The sequence below is a fragment of the Lytechinus pictus genome, chromosome 17 (assembly GCF_037042905.1).
Source record: "Lytechinus pictus isolate F3 Inbred chromosome 17, Lp3.0, whole genome shotgun sequence".
NCBI lineage: Eukaryota > Metazoa > Echinodermata > Echinoidea > Temnopleuroida > Toxopneustidae > Lytechinus > Lytechinus pictus.
The window spans coordinates 4,359,344-4,373,147 of NC_087261.1; the positions used below are offsets into that span (position 1 = coordinate 4,359,344).

The following is a 13,804-nucleotide window of genomic DNA, read 5'->3' on the forward strand; positions in this document are numbered from 1 at the left end:
CATGAAAAAACACATGTCACTAAAAATACATAAAATAATATAATCTCTAATTGAGAGGAAATTTATTGGTGTATATTGACTTGAAAACGGGATTTTTTAGTAATATTTGATCCACTTGAACTTGGGATTATATATCTAAATAAACAGACAATGTGAGCATCAGGAGTGATGAACACATACACTGTAAAAAATGAAGTGCTAATTTAGCACTTACAGTGCTTGTATAGTGACTGCACTACTAGTGCTGATTTTCTAGTTAAAATTTGAGTTAGAAAATCAGCACCCGTAGTGCAGTCACTATACATACACTGTAAGTGCTAAATTGAAACTGCAGTTTTTACATTGTAGGCCTTAAGCAAATTATGTTTCATAAAGTAAATATTTCTTATGTAATATAATATAATACAATATAACATGATATAATATACAATAATTTATTCTCCTTCTCCCACACTTCGTTTCCCTTTCTTCCTCTTTTTCTCCAGTCCCCCCCCCCCTTGGCCAGCCGATGGGGGGCACGTCCCCCTATGCCCCCCCCCCCCCCATAGTTACGCCACTGGACGGGACACGTGCCCCCTCTCAAAAATCGGTTGGCAAAAAAAAAGAGGGAAGAAGAATAAAAGAAGAACAAAGCAGGAAATATTATTACTATTTGTTTTAAGAAGTGTGTCCTTGAGATGCCTCTTACAATAATTGATCAGAATTTGATGCATCTACTTCTGCATTCACTCCTAGCTTTGAGTGCTCACTAAAATAATGACAAAATATTTCACGAAAAAACATGCCCTGTATTATGCAAAAATGCGAACTGTTGACTCGATAAAGCACGTGCTACAAATATAGGCATATTCTTATTTGATGAAATAAATATGAAAATTCTAAGCTTTCGCTTTCGGTCTTCCACAAGAGGGGGAATGAATTACCATTCTTGCATCATGCAAGAATGGCATGCAGTGCACCGACCCTTTCTTCTTATTGTGTCGTTTCCTGACTGTTATTCCCACAATCATTTTCCTTGGTCAATTCTGTCATTCAAAAGCTAGACCAAGGCACAAAGAGTGACCACTTTGCCCTAAAACACCCTTCCCCCAAAGATAAATAGCTAAGGGAATAAATGAACAAATAAATAAAAACACATTAAAAAACTAAATCAATTTATTGATATACCATTAATGATAATAATGATAACATTACCATGTTAAGCAGGGCCCGCTGGTAGAACAATTTCCAGAACTAAAGTGGGTACCCTGGGTAAACTATGACGTTATTATTACTATTATTATTATCATTATTATTATCATCATCATAATCATCATCATCATTATTATTATCATTATTATACCAATAGAAAATTTTAAAAATGACCATCATTTGTAAATCGGATATCGAATTGTGTATGCATCTGTATGATGATTATATACATTGCAATAATGCAAACCGTCGGAAATAACTGAAAAGTCTCCATGGCAGACATTCTAGATGCCGATGAGCATGATGGGAAACGTGGTGTCTGTATGGATATGCTGTCCCATGGTGTGTCTAGTAAAATCGATTTACTAAATGTTGGTGAACAATCCTTCACGTTCATATATATGAATGAATGAATCTTTATTTCGTTTCAATTCCGATATTAAACAACAACAACAACAGTAAATCATTGCGATATAAGTAAATAGAAAAGAACAAAAGTGAATAATTACAGGATACTATACATAATACATGCGCTACTTTTTATGGAACATTAGCAACACCCATGAGAAAACATGTTGTGTTGTCGTTGGATCTTATATTGTTGTTGTTGTTGTCCTGAACTGTCAGTTCAAAATAATAATTTATTGATTAAAGATGATTACTTGACGATGATGATGATGATGATGATAAATACATGGGTAAGTCTGATGGTAACTATACTCTGAAGATGAAGATAATATAAATGTTGCAAACTAATGTAGTATACTTTTCTGTAGCTCTAAACTCCAATCTCTGAAACCAATCTGTAATCTGGAACAATCTCTAAAGTAATCTGATCTGTTCATATAAGTGAAAGTCTTTTGATCCTTCACTTCGCTTGCATCTAAAAGCACAATAGCTCCGAACGAAAGGAAAGAAAATTCCACGCAATATTCGTCAGATATGCTGATAAATTATAAAGTAAATAGGTATCGTGTATTCTCCTAACAACATTTTTCACCACAAAAACTACTTAGGGGCCTACTTAAAATTGCTCGGCCCGCTCGCTCGCATTATTGCACAGATTTAATAACTTATACAATTAGTAGTTTTATAATTAGTAACTGTTCCCTTTTGATAACTTAAGATATTTCAGTTTGATTCATATTATCATTTAAGTAAAAATATTTGTTTATTTATGTTACTAAGCATTGTTATCTTTGACTTAGATTTTGACTTTATTTTCATGTATGGTATGATGATTTATGTTGTTCTTTATGTTTTCATTAGGTCATTGATGAAAAACAGTTTTATGCTAATCTTTTGTACCTGAATAAATATGTTCTAATAAATAAATAAATTTAAAAGGGAAGTATAAAGCTAGATGGACGTTGCTCAACGTACTCGTTAATATTGATTTTTAGGAATAAAACGAAAATCCAGATGATTGGCCCTTGCTCAGCCCATTGGTTCCTAAGTCCAGCCTTATCACATTCTAAACTTGAAATCCGATCTTTAATTAAAATTTCTGTGGACAGGTATTTGAATTTAAAATATATAGTTTTTAAAAATTTAATCGGGTCGTTATTCTGAAATCCAATCAATTCAAGACAACAGAGAGAAAAAAAGCCAATTCTTTTTCCACTTCTATACATGTATAAGTGCATTGTGAATGTCCATCCATGGTGCCACTGAAAATGGCTTAATTCATTCTTATAAAGGCACCCCTCTATCTAGCGCCATCTTACTTTCAAGCAAGGAATCGAACTCTTCAATTTTCACCATTCTGACCCCTCTCTTCTCTCCTTTTTTTTTTTTAAATGCTGCTCGGATCGAATTCATGTACGCAGTGGCGTACCGTGGGTCACGACATTGGGGGGGGGGGGTCACCTGAAAAAAAATTGAGTCATTTAGTGGGCGTTCGAAGCGCGCTCATTTGCCAGGTATACTGACCTGATACAGACTGTGCCATTAAACGGATATGTATCTCACTGATAAAAAAATGTGAGCGCGAAGCGCGAGCTATTTTATTATATTCAGACCTTAAAAAGGGACATTAAAAGCATATTTTGGTAATCATGAATCATGATACGTACTTGTTTCACTAAATTAATGCGAGCGTGAATGCTTGCTGAAATTTTTGTGACCCCAAACAGGGACATTATATTTTGGTAACCATAAACATGATACGTATCTCAATCAAATATTGCGAGCGCGAAGCACGGGCTGAAAATATTGAAATTCAGACCTGAAAAGGGGCATTATAAGGCTTGTTTGTAGAAATTCACTATAAGACCATACGTATTTCACTAAACAAATTATGCGAGCGCGATGCGCTAGCTGAAAAGTTTTGATATTCAGACCAGAAAAAGGGGCATTATAAGAACTTATTTAAAGGAATTCATGAAGAGCAGACATATCTTACCGATCCGCTAATGCGAACGTAAAGACGGACTGAAAATGCTTTATATTCAGACCTTAAAAGGGGGCAATTCCTTTAATTAGTCATGGAAAAGAAGCATTGTGTCACTACATAAAACCATAATAACTCGAAATGCCAGGATTTTTTTGCTTGGTGTATATTGACATGAAAATATGATGTTTTGTACAACAGGTTTATATAACTCATTAAACAGACGATGCGAGCACCAGGAATAATTAACAAATAGGCGCTAAGCAAATTGTTTCATAAAGTTATGAAAAAATCTTATGGAACATGATATGATATAATATACAATAATTTTTTCTTCCCCTGCTACTTTTCTCTCTTTTTTTTTGTGAGCCGATTTGGGTGGCACGTGCCCCTCGGCCTCGAACTTACGCCTCTGCCACTACATACTGCTCACTGCTTTCCGGGTTTTCGCCTCCTTCAAAATTGTGTCGAAATATATACTGTATTCGTTACTATGTCAAATATTATTTTGTATCTGTTTGAAGGAAATAAATGTGATTTTCAATCAATCAAAAAACATACCTGTTTACAATAAACATAAGAAAAAATACCTATCGAAAATTAGAGAGAAACACAAAGGAAATGGTTTTGTGAAAAATGTTTTTTATTTGAGAAAGCTTATATGGCAAACTAATCAATTACTTTTCAAATAATTTTCAGCACGCTATATATATACAAAACTGCCAACATACATATCATGCGGGCTTTACATCAATCACAACTTAATTTGTATTATCTTCGCTCATACGCGTATTTCCACTAAACTCATGAAGCAAATATTACATTGAGGTCTTCTCAAAATAGGAAGTTTTCGAAATTGCAACGGGGACTGATTCTTCAATATAGAAAATCTATTGTCAAAAGCATTTTCATGACAAATAAGTCTTTGTCGAAAATCAGTGAATCAAAAACAGCTGTGTCGTCCTGGGGCCCGTTGCAGAAAGAGTTGCAATCAAACGCAACTCTAAAAATCATGCGCAACTTGATTTTCAACCAATCAACAGCGCGCATTTTGGACTTGCGATTGATTTTTTGACTTACGTTCAAACGCAACTCTTTCTGCAACGGGCTCCTGGACTCCGGACTAACGAAATTTATTTGCAATTTTACCATGTTTACGTCAGCAGGTCAGCTCAGAATCTAATGAGGGGGGTACGTGTTTCACATATATTTAAGTATGACTCATATTGCTTTCACACCAAGGTACGGTCACAGAGGCCGTACCCAGCGACCGATCGGACGTGCTTTCACACCGCCGTCAAAATTTGGTCAGGCCCAGAGCAATCGGTCGCTATATAGCTGACTCACTGATCTGAATAGTATAGCTGACCAAGCCGGAAGCGGAAGTAGAGATAGCGCGTGGGCATGTATAGGGATCATTGAATTTCGATCGGTCGCTGAGTACGATGTGCTTTCACATCAAGCTTGCATCGGTCGCCGAAGTTTTAGGTCGGACTCAGCGAGCGATCGTTTTTTACCAAAACGATTGGTCTCTGAGTACAATTAAATGCTTTCACACTATGGTTTCATCGGTCGCTGGGTACGGTCTCTGCGACCGAACCCAGCGACCATACCGTAAAAGCAGTATTAGAGTCGCACTTATATGCCGATGAGTACATGATGTGCAACACGTAATCTTATTGATCAATAAGATATTGATCAAGTAGTGCACGTCCTTTTGGCGTGATCTGACCAATGCGGTCATGCCTTTTATACCTTAAGTAAACAAGTATTTCAGTGTGACTTTAAGTCATACTTAAATCTTTGTGAAACACCCTTGGTTGACCAATAATTTTCGACAAAGAGCTCTCAGCTGCTCATTGTGTTTGACAGGCATTTTCAATATATTTACTATGTTGTAGAATCCGTTCCCATCGCGATTGCGAAAACTAGCAAAAACTAGACAAGTGTCGCGACATGATGCTGAAAACATGCGAATCATATCCACATGATATGTTTAAACTATCGCAAAGGTAGTCAGGACGGTCCTAGCATGTACATTATTGAATGACCTCAAGAAAGCCCCATAATCTGAAGACGAAGGCAATAGATATTACAACGACTATGAACAAGATTTTGATCATTGCGGTGTGCAACACTTCTTATATTTCTTCTAAGAAAATGAGTTCATTTCCATTAGAACTTTCAAAGTTGAGATTAACTTCAGGAGACATGTCAGCACATTCCATCTTATTTTTATTAGATTGAGGTGCAATGGATACCTCATCAAGGTCTCCTTCTTCAGAGTTCTTTTGTCCAATCGTTTCTTTCAATGATAATTTCACGTTACCTTGAGCTGCCCTTCCATTTGTTCTTCTCTGATTTGCTTGTTTCATCGCCATGGCTTTCTTAGCCTTGGCAACCTTGGCTTTGGCATCGGTTCTAATCCTGGACGCTCTGAGTCTCGCGTTCCACACCCCGGCCTGTCGCATCCAAATGCGATGAAACAGTCTAGTCTTGCTCTCAGCCACAAGGGTGCAGAAGAGAGTGGAATTTTCGCTAGGACGAAACTCAGTATGCTTAAAGATGCCATGCGAACGTACGTATTCTTCCCCAGCACATTCTCGAAAGACATCCTCTTTTCTTTTACGGAAAGTGGCTAGGTCCCTCAAGAATTCTGGACCGTAGTCTTTGATCTTCTTCCAGAGAGTAGCGTTGAATCGTTCATAGAGAATGGTATCCGCGCGGCTCCATTCGCGAATACTCTGGCGCGTTGTTTGATTGATATCCACTCGGCTTGGACGCTGGTTCTTCGATATGTAAACGATGTCATCAAACGACCAACAAAGCATTTTCTTAAGAAGGACCAAAGACTCGTCGAAGTATTCGCTGATCAGGACAAGGTCCAGTTCCTTGACAAGGTTGTCAACAGTCCGGTTGACCATCGTTTCATCTGCGTGATACTTTGAATCTAACCCAAGATCAAAGATCTGATTGTTTCGAGCGTAGTACCATCTAAGCCCGCGGGTGGTGTCCCACGGAAGTGTCTTCAGTCGCCTCCTGTAGTATCCCGGCCGACGCATGAACTCCTCGATCTCATGGCCCTTTACACGACAGTGAGTAGCAGGGGAGAAACTGTCAGTGAACCGGAAGTGGTTAAATGCAGATTCGAAGTGTGCACTTGGTTCACGGATAATAGTGATATACTTTGTTTCCGGTAGCATGAAGTAGTCCATTGCAGATCGATTGTACCGCAGATGAACAGCTATCATGTTGTATTTAAAATGAGAAAAATCATTGGCCGCTACACCAAGGGGTGGAAGAAAGAAATACCTTGGACTGTGCTTGGTGACCGGGATGTAAACAAAGTGCCCATTGGTTGGACTGACCTTGTTCATGACAAAAGAGAGCTTATTCAGTAAACCGTATCTGTTTATCACAGTTTGAAGCGTCGTCGATGCGGTCTTATGAGTTTTAATGTAAGCTACGTTACCCTGTGGGTGACAAGAACCGTCCCCATGACGTGACGCCTTAGACGTCAATTTAATAATCTCTTCTTTCCGTCGTTGCTTCTTCTCCTCTAACTGATGGCGAACGCGACGGATGTCCTCCTGTCTTTCAAGAACCTTCTTGCCAGTTTCTTCGCGTGTCCAAATGGAGGCATTTCCTCGAGTACGGTTTGATGTCTTCGGCACAAAATCCAATGTAATATTGTGCTTGCTCTTCCCTAACAAGCTTTTGTGAACCCAAGATACATTACTGGATATATATTTGTTGGGCCCGAGTCCTTGGGCATATCTCCTTGGTCCATTTCTTGCACCGTGCCTGCTTGGTGACTTGACTCCAGATGCCACAGGATCGATCCGCAATCTGCGATGGGAAACAAAGAGTGTGCGGAAAACAGAATTAAAACAAAAAAGAAGAATTATAGTAGCAAAGAGCAGAATCGAAGATCTGGGTCCTGTCTTACAAAGAGTTACGATTGGTCAGATCAACCTGAACTGTATAGAAATCCATCATCCATTGGCATTTTTTTATCCAGAACATTTGCAAAATGTCCTTCATAAACAATCAGGCGAGTACTTATTGTCAAGAAAACGATTATGATTACACATCATCTAGAAAGCATTTTGAACGAACATACATTTTAGATGTTGACGATGCTGCCTTTCCATAGTTGTGGTTGATCAGGTCTAACGCAACTCTTTATAAGATGGGGCCCAGGATTTCTTAATATATTCGGTAAAAAAATGTATAACTTTGGATAAGATGCATTTTGTAGGTAACCGGTGGTGATTCAATTAAATCAGTGATATCTTTTCGAGACAACCGTGTCATGGAGATCAGATAGAGGGCAAATCAAGATCTCTAAATCAACCCAAACATTGCTTATTAACCTGGCCTACTTGCTTGCCTCTTCTTTCAAAGCATTACGTTTTATTAGTTCAAGTTCAATCATTAGGGTTGATTATTGTTAGATTAGGAAACACTAAAAATATTACTTACGAATACTTTCACTCAGCGAATAGAAGTAATCACTACCTACTATATCGATTTCAAACTACACGAAATTTTAAGATGATGAAGAACATGATTATACATAGATGTATAGAAGAAAGTGAAAAAAAAAACCCATCTTACTTGGCAGCATTATTGTGATCTGTGACACGCGCCCTCTTCGGTGAGAGTAGTGACAAAGAAGCGAGGACGATGAGTAATAAAGTGATGGAGAATGCTCCAAATTTAAGGAGAACCTATAGAAATGATAAACAAATGATGGAGATTGAAGACAGGGATGCTAATGAGACAAGAAAAAGAGAGAGGAGGAAGAAGACCAAAGTGCTACAATTTACTTACCGGTAGTTAGTTACTTAAACCTGGGTTACACCGGAAACGAATCAGCCGCTGCGAATCCATCCGAACATACATATTTGGGTGGAATCGGGAGTATTCTGTTCTCCCACCGCGAATGCAAAAAAAAAAAATCGGGAGGGATTCAGGAACATTCGCAGGGAAATTCGGCTAGTTTTAAAATGTTCATAACCAGCCAAGTACCCTCCAAAATACTCCCGAAAGTTGCCACAACAATTCCATTCGGGCTACATTCGGGAATCTGGATGTATTCGGATGGCATTCGGTTGGATAAGGGGAGGCATTCGGAGTATTCTGGGAAGATTAGGACATATTCGTGTCATTCGGGGAGTAACGGTCCGAGCTCGGCACACATGGCCAAATTCGTTCCGATTGAGTCAACATTCGGCTGTAATCGGAGCAATCGGGCCAAGATTCGGGTAGATTCTGGTCACCTTTGGCTCGATTCTTGCCCCTAGTCGGGTGGAATTTCGCTTTATTCTGGATGGTCAAAATTGATTTGGGTAAATTATTTGTATGTCTGCACTAATTCGGGACCTATTCGGGGCCCATTCCTCCATATTCGGAGAGCTCCCGAATCAGAGACGAATAGGTTCCGAATCTACCGAATTAATCCGAACCAGGCCATATTCGGACAGAATCAGTCCGATTTATTCGGGAGAATTCGGTTTTGGTGTAACCCTATATTTAGTTTCTTACTTACTTACTTTTACTTACTTACTTACTTACTTTACTTACTAACTTTCTTATGGTTAATTGATTAGTTAATAAGTAAGTTATTTTAATTAGTTTGATAGAATCAAGTTACTTCCTTATAATAATTAGGAACTTAACTACTTCTTACCTATTATTTACCCACTAACAAACTTGCTTACTTACATAGTCATTTGCTTACTTACTTACGTACTTACCTAACTTACGTACTTACCTATCTTACTTACTTACTTACTTAGAAAATGGTAGTGAGTGAAAATGAAAAAAGCTGAATTATATGAAGTTTCTTTCACATTTACAAATGAGAGTATTAAGTGCGTTAGAAGTATGAAAGAGAGAGAGGAGTAGAGAGAAGGGAGCGAGGGGGAGAGCGGGGGGGGGGGGGTAGAGAGCAAATCTTGTAAATTTTACAGGAAGGAAAGAACCTACCATGGACGGAAATATAGCATTCAAAGACTATGAATATGAAATATACTATAGACCTACTAGTTTTCTAATTTGCACTGCATGTGGATTGAATTTGTTCTTAGGTTGTATACTGGTTTGTGAAATTAAACGAAACTTTGAAAAGTCATAGCCTGCTTACATTATAGCCAATTTTGTTAGCATCTTTGTTCGATTTTGTTAGCATTGTGTTTGTTTCGTTCAAATCAAGTCTTTGTTTGAGTGGACTTGCCCTTAAAGGGATGGTCCGGCCTGAAAATATTTATATCTAGATAAATAGAGTGAAATGCACAGAACAAAATGCTGAAAATTTCATCAAAATCGGATAACAAATAACGAATTTATTTAATTTTAAAGTTTATCAATATTTTGTGGAAACAGTTATATGAACATTTTCATGAATATTCATTAGGTGGGCTGATGATGTCACATCCCCACTTTCCTTTTTCTTATGTTATTACATGAAATCATAAGTGTTTCATTTTTTCATTCATTTGAAAATGATGTGTCTCCATTATGATGAAATAAGTTGCGGCAATCAATAACTAATGTACTTAATCAGTTGTTAATCCAATTGTTTTAGTTCTTGGTAGAACATTTTTGAATAAACCTAATTTCATATAATAAAATACAAAAGAACAAGTGGAGATATGACATCATCAGCCCCCCCTAATGAATATTCATAAAGACATGCCAAGAACTGTTTCACCGGAATAATGCAAATCTTTAAACTTCAATAACTTTGTTATTTGTTATCCGATTTTGATCAAATTTTCAGCATTTTGCTGTGTGAATTATATATTGAGATATGAATATTTCCAGCCTGGACCATTCTTTTAACGACGGTTTCCATGTTGACTTACCCTTTTCCCAATGCGCATCATGGCCATTTTGTCTCAAACATCATCATACGATGAAATGAATTCTGGAACAAGAAGAAGAAAGACAGAAAGCGAATTGCTAATCATTATGGAGCAACAGGCCAATTTTACAATGAACGGGTTTCAAATATCTTCACAATCATGCATGATTATAATAACCCGATATTAAACCAATTATACTTCATACTTCACAAGCCCAGCGAGCAGCATGCAATCGGTGAGTTGCCAATCAATTAATCAACATATTTGTGATCCAGGTTCAAAGAAACTGGGACAAAAAAAAAATCATTTTTTTAATGAAGATGGAAATAGAGAAAAAATTTGATTAAATACAAGTATCATCGAAATCGGTTCTGAAATGGAAATACACGTGCATCTCTCCACGTTTTGTGCAAAAAAAAAATCATGTTCCCTCATTACCTCTCCATATATGGTAGACTTTGGAAAATGTAAATTTGACACAACAACACACAAGTCATGTTTGTTGAGTTCACCAAACGAGAAAAGGAAAAGCAGCATCATTCAGATATCGTTATAATCAAGGAAATATTAAACACTGTGTAATAGAGACTAATTATGTAATTTTGAAGCAACGTTGCCAATTATGAGAACAATTATTCTAGACTGTTTAAAACTTGTATGAGCTTTTGCTTTTCGTAACCAATAATGCTCGTGATGCTGTCATGAAAAATGTGGGTAGAAATTATAATTTTATGGTTGACATTGTGGAAAAATTTCCTCTAAAAACTGATGAGAATAACGATTGGGATAAAGTTACAATAGTTATTCCATAAATGGAAATTTTCTCGAAAATTGAAAATATCATTGCAAAGTTATTGATAAACATATTAATAATTTGCAATCACATGCACTAACCGTCAACATGTTTATTGCGTGATGTATATAGCCCCCACCCCATGATTGATTTTCAGGTTGGCCTCATATAGGCTAGAGATTATTGCTGAAATCTTCACCTCAGTCGTCAATGATGCGATCACCCCTTCTCCTTGGCCCCGCCGGATCCATGTGCCACATACAATCAAAACAATATTATATTACCGTTTATTGAAATAAATATTATATCGACATGATATCAACGTTTAGCAGTCATAAAAGACGTCTTGAAAACAAACTAATATCCATGGAGAATAATGAGAATAATAATTTCGAGGTATATTGTTTCATATGAACAAGGATTGCTGGGAATATAATTGATAAGAGACCACATCGTTCGAACAGCTGTAGACAGGGAAGTGGAAGTTTAGACTCCCATTTCCCTGGTTCGAACACCATTTGGCCATTGATGCATGAGCATAATGATGCTAACAATCACCCCCAAAGAAATAAGAGTTTATATTCCTATATCAATTTAATACTCATCCATAGTTAAAGCGAAATATTATACAAGCAATGGAAGATGAATACGAAGTTACAAAAATAAATTCATATTGCCTTACCTGCTTTCATAATTATGATGAGCTGGGATCGTATCCTAAACAGTGGAAGTCTGACATCTGAATTGCAGACATGTTGAGGTCAATCGCAATGAACCTCGTGTGGTGGGGAAACCGGAATAGATCCACAGAACAGGGAGTTGGAAAGCCTGTATATGTTTGACCAGGAAATTGCGAGTGAGGTAACTCCTTGGTACATATGATAATAATCAGGGGATAATTCTCTGGTATATGATGCAATGCGCTGTTGGCTAACTACACGAGTGTTGGTTTGAACATGGACCTGTAGGTCCATGATGGTTTGAATGATGATGGATGGATGCATTTCTGCGTATTCAGCAATTCGGGCAGCATCCTCTATAGTAGTCTACAACATACAGACAATAATTCATTCCCTATTGAGGGGTTTCATTTTTAAAATGTATCATTCAATTTCGTGACCGTCAATAAAAGTCAATATTGCAGTAAATTTCAGGAAAGAAAATGTCAACTCCGAGATAGCTGCTTCTAATCTCAAAATATTTTTTTGTCTGGGCCCCGTCTTACAAAGAGTTGCGATTGATCTGATCAACAGCAACTAATGTTTGTTCAAAATGTTTTGTGTATAATGATGTATACTAGCTCATACATTCATTGTTATCTTGACAATTTTGATGTGCTCCTCTTTGTATTCAACTGAGGACTTTTGAAATTTTTGAATTTTGGAAGGAAAATGATGACATCGATGAATTCCCATATAGTTGAGGTTGCTCGGATCGATCAATCACATCTCTTTGCAAGACGGGGCCCAGATCGATGACAGTAGGTGCATGCGTCAGTGCCCTTATCCTCGATCTGATCCAGGTCCCCGCGATCTCAGAGGACCTTCACCTCGCTGTTGGTCTTCTGATTGCTTGAAATGAGAATTCTTGAGAAAAAGTTTTTTTCTTCTTCGCAGTCAGTCCTCACAGCACAACTGGCATGACTAGAGAGTATCATCCACAGTGACTGGCGTGCAGATAGAGGGGGGAGGGCGGCCTTTGGGCCATGGACACCCCCCCCCCCCCCAAAAAAAAAAAAAAAAAAAAAAAAGTAATAATCATGTTTAAGAAAAACATGATAAGATAGAAGAGAAAGAAAATGAATGGATAATAAAGTGTGGAATGTACTATTTTCTGAATATCATATCACAGCTATCAAATAATAATCGGTTGGCTCAGTTGGTAGCGCGTCCGTCTCACAACCGAGAGGTCGGGAGTTCAAACCCCGGCCGCGTCAGACCAAAAGACGTTAAAAGATGGGAATTGCTGCTACCATGTTTGGCGTTCAACGATTAAAGGGATAGAGCCTCGTCGATCTGGCGCTGCATAGCGACTGCCGCGCCCACGATCAATTGTGCAAAGCAGATTTTTGGAGTATTTCATTTCATGTCTATTTCGAAAAATAAAATATGGATTTTCATTTTGGACTTTTTTAATTTTTAAAGTGTGCCCCATGTGCCAAGTTTGGCAACCTCGAATCTCAATTTTTTAGGGGGTGGGCTCATTACCCTATGCGGCTCGGTCATCAGAAGTTATTATTGTTCCAATTCTTCTAGATTTTGAATTGTTGATTAATAAATAATTGAAGGATTTATTTCAAATAATATCAAATTAAGACATAAATTTTGATTTTGATTTTGGTCAGAACGCTAAATTAATAATGATTAATTAAACTTTTTCCCCTATGCAATCTGCGATGCGATGTAATCTTTATCAAGGTAACTTGAAAGATGTTTTGATCATAGTTTACAAAAGCATAAGCCTATCGGAGCTGACATAAGAAAGGAAAATTAAATCGTATTCAGCATGTCAAAATCAATTTGAGTTTAGGTCAAATATTAAAAGATGATTTAACAC

General features: G+C 37.4%; 1 pseudogene; it reads right to left on the reverse strand.

Annotated features, from left to right (window-relative positions):
- Positions 1–5,861: 5,861 nt before the first annotated feature.
- On the reverse strand, positions 5,862–12,104 carry LOC129279848 (galactose-3-O-sulfotransferase 2-like; annotated as a pseudogene).
- Between the last annotated feature and the right edge of the window lie 1,700 nt (positions 12,105–13,804).